The sequence below is a fragment of the Dipteris shenzhenensis genome, chromosome 26, assembly GCF_047967505.1.
Source record: "Dipteris shenzhenensis isolate YYH24624 ecotype China chromosome 26, Dip_SZ_1.0, whole genome shotgun sequence".
Taxonomy (NCBI): domain Eukaryota; kingdom Viridiplantae; phylum Streptophyta; class Polypodiopsida; order Gleicheniales; family Dipteridaceae; genus Dipteris; species Dipteris shenzhenensis.
The window spans coordinates 19,043,274-19,052,376 of record NC_141621.1 but is presented as its reverse complement, the minus strand read 5'-3'; positions in this window follow the sequence as shown (position 1 = coordinate 19,052,376).

Genomic DNA, 9,103 nt, shown 5'->3' with positions numbered 1-9,103 from the left:
TAATGTTGTATGAAATGGTAGCAGGTGTCAATGTGTTTTGACCTCTCATGATCTTTTGGAGTTCTTTTCCAATGCCATGGCACTCTAGTTATCACAAAATATCACAATAGTACCATCTTGAACTGCACAAAAGATCATGGTAGCACCATCTTGGGGGTGATTTGTTGCTTTGCCAAAATGTCAATGCCCACCTAGTAGCCTAAGTATCTCACTCTCTAACCTTGCCATGTCCAACGGAAGCCAACAGCGGTATCCTAATTGCATGAACCTCCTTAACTGCCATAAGAAAGTCAACTGATTTGGTCTAGTTACTCCTCGCCTCAAATGCCTGGTACTAAATGTCAGACTCCCTCTAGGCTCTATACCATGCCCTCCACAAAAGGGCCATGTCGTTTGCAAAACTTTGAATATATAAGCTTGTGCTCTTGGTGGATCACTAGGTACATCCTAGTGAGGCTAATCGTCTGGGAGCACAAAAAGTAACCAAGAGCCTCTACTATGAAGAGGGAAAATGAACTGAGCGCCTCTACTATGAAGAGGGAAAATGAACTGAGAGCCTCTACTATGAAGAGGGAAAATAAACAGAGCTAGAGGCCCCAACCCTACCACCACTCAGAGAGAGAGAGAGAGACAATGGGGGGAGAGAGAGAGAGGGGGGGGAGGGAGGGAGGGAGGGAGGGAGGGAGAGAGAGAGAGAGAGAGAGAGAGAGAGAGAGAGAGAGAGAGAGAGGGAAGGGGGGGCGGGGGGGGCACTCCCCTATGTGGCCCCAAATAAGCATCTCATATTCAATCAAATAGAGTCAAAAGAAGTGTTGTGTCTACTACAAACTAGTCAATAGTAGTTCTACAATCAAGGATGTTTTTTTAAAGGAACAAATATATATATATAGGCAAAAAAATTCATATCTTTTTTTAAAAAAATTCAAAGCATTGGCAAATTCTATCTTTTCCTAGAATTTTCTTTTCAAATCTTGGTGAAATCCACAAATATATTTAAAACCAACTTTTACCAAAAGCTATCACTTATTATCATTTCATAGGCACAACTAAAATATGTGAAATAACTAACACTTAGATGCTATAAAGTATACAAAGAATAAAATTTGGATACTTAAAAATCATTTAAGAGGATCATTAAACCCATTGGGAAAAAAATTCTCAAAGGCTAGTCAATAGTCCAAAATAGTTAATTATAACCTTTTCAAGTTGACTTCCAAGGGACACACACACACATTCAATTACAAACTTCTTTTTTTTGGGTGAAATCCATACTTGTTTAAATTACAAGAATTAGTTCCCAAAGAGAGAACTTGCTATTACATAGTATTAGAAGACTTCAATATAAGAGAAGTAGATACAGGAATCTATCTAACGAATACTGAGGTAGTCATAAAAAGATTGTCTTAGTGACATCTCAAAACAAGAAAACTTGGAAAATTTGGAATCTCCAAAGACACTATGGTTTCTGTCTTTCCGTAGAGTACAGAGGCCCTAGTATCGAGCCCATGTGAAGAAAGTTGAAAGTCCAGCCTCAGTAGATAAAGGCCAAATATCCATAAGAGCTTGCCAAAAAAAGTAGTAGAATTAGCTCAAAGACACTTTGGTAGAAGAAGTAAAAAGTTACAACTGACACAGCAGTGCCAGAAGAGATGAATCAAGGAGCCAGACATCTATGACAGACTGCAGAAGCAATATGTCTTCATGCTAAGAGTTGACCAAATGGATAACCCCTAACACCACCCGCCCTAGGAATACCAGTTGGCGAAGAGGCAATTTACAGCTCCAAAGCTACCACAATCTTTAACACCACCACTTGGCACAATGATTCATGCACCAAATCTGATTTCCTCGATCTAAAATCCAAGGTGGAGGCCTCAAAATCCTACACAAATTGGCCACTTTTATAATAGCCAATGGTAGAGGACAATTGCCTGAATCTTGGCAATGCAGAACCCAATCTGTGAGACGATAGGATAGGTCCAATTGTGGTACTGGTAGAAAATATTGAAGCATCTGAGAAAGAGAATGCCAAAACTACAATCCCAAACCATATTATCTAACTGCCAATGGAAAAGAGATCAATGTACCATCTGGATGTATCACATCCTTGGGGTTCACTTCCCAAATGTTTAGTGTACCACGTGCATTCAAGAGCAGGGGTACTTCAATTCCACTTTTGGAAAAACACACTTGATTTGGAGCTCGTGGCTCATCCATAACAATGATATGATTGATTTGAACAATTGATGCACACATGGGCTGAAATCAAGCATTTGATAACCATGTGGTTGATTTGAGTCCAATTACTAGAAAGCTATAAGTTGATACACCAAGGAGTCAATGGTGCCACAAGTGTGAGGCCCCAGCTCAAAACTCTTTCATCCTTTCATGACTACCACAATTGTGAGGCCTCATCCCAACACTCTTAACACTTCTCTTGCGTACAGTCACTTGTCATTTTTGGTGTTTTTTCTACCTTGGAATTGCGTGTCATTTATCATTTGTAGTGTGTTTAATTAGCTACAGATTTGGATCTAATGATTATTTTGTGAGTCATTGTTCGGAAGGTGAAAATGTCTATAAAAGCTAGTTAAAATCTTTTCTGAGTGGGAGTTTTTCATTGGAATTCATGTCAAATGATGTGGCTCTTTTTTTAGGATTGATACAATGGATTTTGGGATGAATTGCATAAATAAATTGTAGAACATGAAAAGTTGATAAAAACTGGACTATTAGACTAACTAGAACTAAAGTTAAAGTTAAAGAAAAACTCAAAAGCTAACATTAGGGGAATTGAATCAAATCTTCCCCTGAAATATTTTTTGGGGAAAAGCTCCATCACCCTATTCCCATTGATCCACATTCAATGCTCTCTATGGTCTCCATCCTCAATGCTCTCTATGCTCTACATTCCGTAGTCTCTTGAATCCATGCACAATCTCTAAGCTTAGCCAAGAGCAAATATATGCTTGGCTATCAATCTAATTCCATTAATTCAGCCAAGAAAGTCTCTACACTCTACACTCCACATTCTCTCTACTTTCATACGATATCTATGCTCAGCCAAGCATGGTTTATGTTCATCTATCTCCCTAATCCCATTACTCCATGCTTGGCATAGTTAATGCTCACCAATCTCTACCCTTGATGATTTGTCAGCCAAGAAGAAGGGAGAAGATCTTTATGATCACCATTCTCTATGCTTGAAAATATTTCAAACAAGGAGAAGGAAAAGAGGATGAAGTAGAAGAAATATATGAAAAACAAAGGTCCATACTCAACCAAGAAGCCGAAGAAGAGGATGAAGAAGAGTTAGATTTTTGGGTTGGTCTTATTTCTACATTTTGTGCTTTCCTTCCTCTCTCCCATCATATTTCTTATTATTTTTACAAGCATCTTTGCATGAAAAATAATGTTGTAGTTTTGGGAATAAGAAGAGAACCAAGGAATAATGCAATAAATTCAAAGGGAAAAAATATGAATGGATATATGGAGATGTTATCCATGTGATTCCTCTCCAAGCTACTCTTAACAAGAACCACACTCTCTTTTTCTGTCTTGAGATGTTGGATCTTCCTCTTCCTCCTCCCATTTATATCTCTCTACCACAATCATAGAATCAAATTTAAAAAAAATTGGTAGTTTGATAAGGAGAGAACTTAGTTGTAGCTCAATCGTCTTCAACTTCCATCTTCACATTCAAAATGGATAAAATTTTGAAAAGCGTATTTTTCATTTTAATTTAAAATTAAAAAATATGCTTAAATATGAAATTTTTTTGTAGGCCATGAGATTAAAGTTGAACATGTGGTTAATTTGAGTGTAATTTCCTACGAGTTGATGTCCTTTGTCATAACTCTTAATTGGTCTCAAATTGAATGCGCCATGTGTCAATTTGAGCCCAGGTAAGATTTGATGCCCAAAGGCATTAGCTATTGAAACTAGGTTTCAACTCAACCATGCAACTGGTCATGGCTCCTCCAAATCGATCACTTGGTCGATTTGGGCCCAAATCCTCTAGAGTGGGTGTCCTTGGAGACAAAAACTCTAGAGCATTTCACCATGTAACCGACTTTAAGGATGCCCAAGGTCCAAATCAACCGCATGGTCTATTTAAGGTCATGTTTCCTCCAAATCATACATGGTCAATTGGAGCCCATCCTCAAGATTTAACATCAAATGTTGAGGTTTTGGACTCAAATTGACCACACAATGGATTTACAAAGAGTCAGGAGCTAGTAATAGACCATGTAGTCAAAAATTCAAAACCATGTGGTCAAGGGTTGATTTTAAAGACATCAACACTTTAGAACTTGGGCTAAAATCCACTAGTTAGATAATTTGAGTCAATGTACTTTCAAGGGTTGACATCTTGAAATAAACTCTTGAGCATTTAGACTCAAATCAACTATGTGATTGATTAGCAAAAGGCACGAGCTCCAAACCAATTGCATGGTCAATTTGAAACATGTGCTCAAGGTTGATGTTCAAGACAACTTCTATTGAGAACTCCTTGAGAATCATAGAATCAAAAGCACCAAAGTGACATCATGGCCAATTTGATCCCATGCTACTCAAACAAATTTGATGGACTTATCATCAACTCTTAAGGAATTGGGCTCAAATTAGCTAGATGATCAATTTGGAAGAGGTCAAGTGCATGACAATTGATGTTTTAGACATCAATTTTTTAGCATCATCATGTGAGCCCAAATGCATGTTGTTGATGTTTAAGACATTAAATTTTGAGCACTTGGACTCAAATTTACTATGCATTCAATCTAGTATGGCCATGAACGTCTAGAAGAGCCATGAGATTCAAATCAACCACACTATCATTTGAAGCTTGTGCTCCTACAAAATAAGAATGTGCTTCATTTTAGCCAAAACGCCTAAGAATTGATGCCCTTGGAGAATTTTTTAGGACCTCCATTGACCTTACACATGAGGGAACTATTCCATGATGAGAATCTAAGATTGCTATCATTTGATTATTTCTAAGTGTAGAAATGGAGGCAACAACAAATTGAAGTAGAAATATCCCAAAAAGTCCCCAAGAAAAGGGCATACAAGCCTCTAAAGGTGAAATTACTAGACATTGTGTTTAGTACCAATAACCCTTGGTTTATTGAGATGTATGATTCAATGAGCACCCATGAATGATGTGACTCTCTTTGATCAGGCTTAAAAAGGTGGCTAAAAACATGATGCCATTGTTCTCAACATGGCATTTGGTGTAGGTAAAGAGAGAGATGGGATCTGTTCCATAATTTTGTTAAAATTTCCAAAAAGAAACAAATAAATTTGAAGACAAAAGTTGGATATGTTTCATGTGTCAAAAATTAATCCAGAAGATGCCAATAAAGAGACTTGGGGAGTTGAAAGATGGAAAAACACTAGAGGAGTTGGAATACAAAGCATAGAGACATCATTGAATGTCAAGTCCAAAATAATAAAGCAAAAGAAGGGTTGAAAAATGAAGTATCCCATCCATAGAGGGACATGAATAAAGACAAATCCAAGGACACTTCATGATTCTACAACAAACACCCATGTAGGCTCTTTAGCACTTTGGGAGGACACATACAAGGAGAAATACAAGAGGTTATGATGGGGGTGTAGTGGTTCCTAAAGAAGACAGAAAGTAGGGAGAGGCCTCCCTTGAAAAGTGGAGTATTTTGTAAGTTGACTAGTTGAAATTGATGTTCTTTCACTATTTTGGACATAGTTGATACCATTGTTGAGCTCATGCCTTGGATAGAGCAAAAGAGCCATATCTTTCATCCTATCTTAAAAGCTTAAGCTTTATCCCCATTAGAATGTTTTCCATCTTGGGGTATCCATTTTTGTAGGTTTCAATCTATTTATGTTTACACGAAGACGTGGTCATTGAAATCACATTCAAAATCTTTGATAAAAGGAAGGGCAATAATCTTGCTGAATTGCCTGGCTAATTTCTTGGTGGGTTGTTAAGACTTTCAATTATCATTCATGGAAGGCACATGAGAGCGGCACCATACAAGACAACTTCAAGGCTAGGGGAAATGGATAGCTTTTGCAAAACCATCAAATCTAGCAAGGAGATTCGAATCAAGCATTCCATGGAATGTAAGTGTAGGTCTATCCCCATTATAATTGCATTCAAAATTTTGTGTAACCATGCAATCGGTTGGAGAGGATCCACCTCCTCCAAGATAACTACATCGTTGATTTGAGCCCAAATGCTCGGCTTAAATGTCCTTGGACATAAGTGCTTGAGCACTTGATCACTTGAGCTCAAATCAGCCATGTGATTGATTAGGAGCTCAAGGTTCCTCCAAAATAACCATGTGGCCAATTTGAGCCCAAGTGCTCTTCAAGAGTTGATTTCAAAGACATAAACACTTTGCACTTGGAATTTACCATGTGGCTTATCTAGAGATCACATGCACATAAGTTGATTCCTTGGACATCTTTGAACACTTGGACTCAAATAGACTACCCAATCAACTTTCCTAAAAAATGACCGATCAATCATGTGCTTAAGAGCTGATGTTCTTGGATATCAAGGAGATCGATTCTTGAGCACTTGGGACCAAACCAACCATGGTGTAAATTTGGAGCTGAAGTTTTGAAGTTCACATAAGCTTTGGTCCTTGAAATCAAGGACATCAACCCTTAGCCACTTGGGCTCAACTCAACCACCTAGTCAATGTTTGTTTGTTATTTTATTTATTTATTCCTTTGTTTATTTGTGCAAAAGAGATTGAATGCTATGTTTCATAAACAAAGTGGAACAGTGGAATTAGGGAAAGAGACATTTTGGTCAATTCACCATGTGGATTAGGGCTATAAAAAGGGAGACCTTGGTCAATTCACCCTATGGGTTTTTAGTTTGAGCATCTATAATATATTAAAGAAAGTGGGCCCTTTGATTTAATTTGATCAATGTGAGCCATTTGAAGCAAATCATTTATGATGGTGGCTACAGGCATGTCCCTTCCCTCACCTCTGCGTTTTCATGGAGTTGATCATTTGCTTTGATTGCTTTCCCCTCCTGATTCTGGCTACACATTGAAGGATGGATGGGAATCTGCATCTATCTTGCACACTATTCTCTTCTCGCCTACTCTCATAATAGCTTGCACATGGTACCCATCCAAGAATGACTAAGTGTTGTTTGCAAATCATGTCACCAATTTGGGTTCTTCTCTGAAGTCCTCTTCACCCTCTGCTTTGTCTTCCATTCAAACAACTGCTTTGCCTTCCTACCTAGGCACATGCATAAGAAAACTAAACAATGAACAACATTTAATACTCAAATACATCATGTTGAAAAAAGAACCGATCCCAATACAAAATTCCATCTATTTTTAACAGGAAATGCTAGGACAGGGAAGACATTTACGGTAATGGCAATTGTTCAAGCACTACTAAGACATTACTCGCACAAATAAACCCACAATATAGATCTACCGTTGATAGCCCTCTTGCTAGCATACACTGGGAAAGTTGCATTCAACATTGGTAGGACAACTATCCATGCATCTCTTCACTTGCCTCTAATGGCATCTCACTATACAAGCCTATCTACAAAAAAGTTGCAAGACCTATCACAACTATATAGTTCAACTAGTTTTTTATAAGGTTTCTTTAATTGCCATAGCACATTAGTGGCCGCCACTGACATTGCCTTCGTGAAATAAAACACAAGGTCACCTCCAACCATTTGGAGGAATTAATGTTATCTTATGTGGAGATATATGCCAAGCAAGCCCAACAAAAGATTCATGGATTTTTATGCAACAAATGCCATACAACTGCATTATGTGATTCAAATAGTAGAGCATGAAGAAATTTGGAATAGAATGTGTTCAATCGAAACCAATGAACTGCATCAAATTGGTGTGGAAGCTTGTTAGAAATTTTTTCACAAAGTTTGTTTGCCACTCCATCCACCTTCTCCTATGAGCGCTGACACTCAAGGATGTAGCTATTATAGACTTTTAGAGAAAAAAAGAAATAGCTAGACAGAGGAGGTGGATAGAATGCCATTAAGCATTATGAGAAGTTCCCAGGCAAGCTAGAACCGAAATCAATTTTCCCTAATTGACAAATTTGTCACGGCATATCTAGGCCTGGACTAAGCTATCATGCTCTTGATTATTGGCTTGGAACAAAGTGGAGAGTTGAATCACTAGCCCAAAATTCATTTGTATAGGATCTAATATTTATAGCAATGGATAACATAAGGAAGGGAAACTACAAGGAATACAAAAAAGCTTCCATAGATGAGCTTCTATTGAAAGGAAGGAAAGGACATTATAAAGAACTAAAAGGCCTGGTCGGCAATTCAATATTTTCAAATGAGACTTCTTAGAGTGGTGAAAAAGCTCCAGAGCACATCCAAATGCATAAGATATGGTTGAAAAAAGGAGCTCAAAAGGCCAAGTAGAGGATGACAATTTACAAAGGTGTATAAGCAATCATAAGCATGATTCAAAAGGGGAGCATGAAGGAGACTGATGAATACATCAATGGTATATGAAAGGTTATAGCTAAGTTATAGCTCCTAGCAATAACACATGAAGCAACTATCAGGTTGGGCAATTCCCACATGTTTTGGATATTTTATTTGTAGGCTTTAATTATTGATATCATAAGCTGAAAAAAATTCGCTTTGTATTCATATAAGCGCTCAACATGCTATATAGCTCATAAGATAATATAGCTCGAGAAATTTCAAAAGCATTTCATACATGTTAAGGAAACTAGGGAGAGATGGGATAAATTTACTCCATGGCTTGCCATGGGCTTCACACTAGTAGTTGTATTGATATACATAGGAGGCTTCCACAATTGAATAAGTGTGTGGGGATGATTTTATTTGACAAAAAAATTTCAAGTATCCCATGATCTTCTAAAGACTTGAAATGCCTTTTGATCTTCTTTGCACTGTCACAACCCAAGACACATTTGTTTTAAATGCCTTCATCTAGGATTTTGGGTGGTTGTCATAATTGAAAATGAACAATTAGTAAGAAGGTTAAGACAGAGTAGGAGGTGCCACTAGGACACAACCTTCCTACACTACATGTAATTATTATAAGGTCATTGTGGCTTT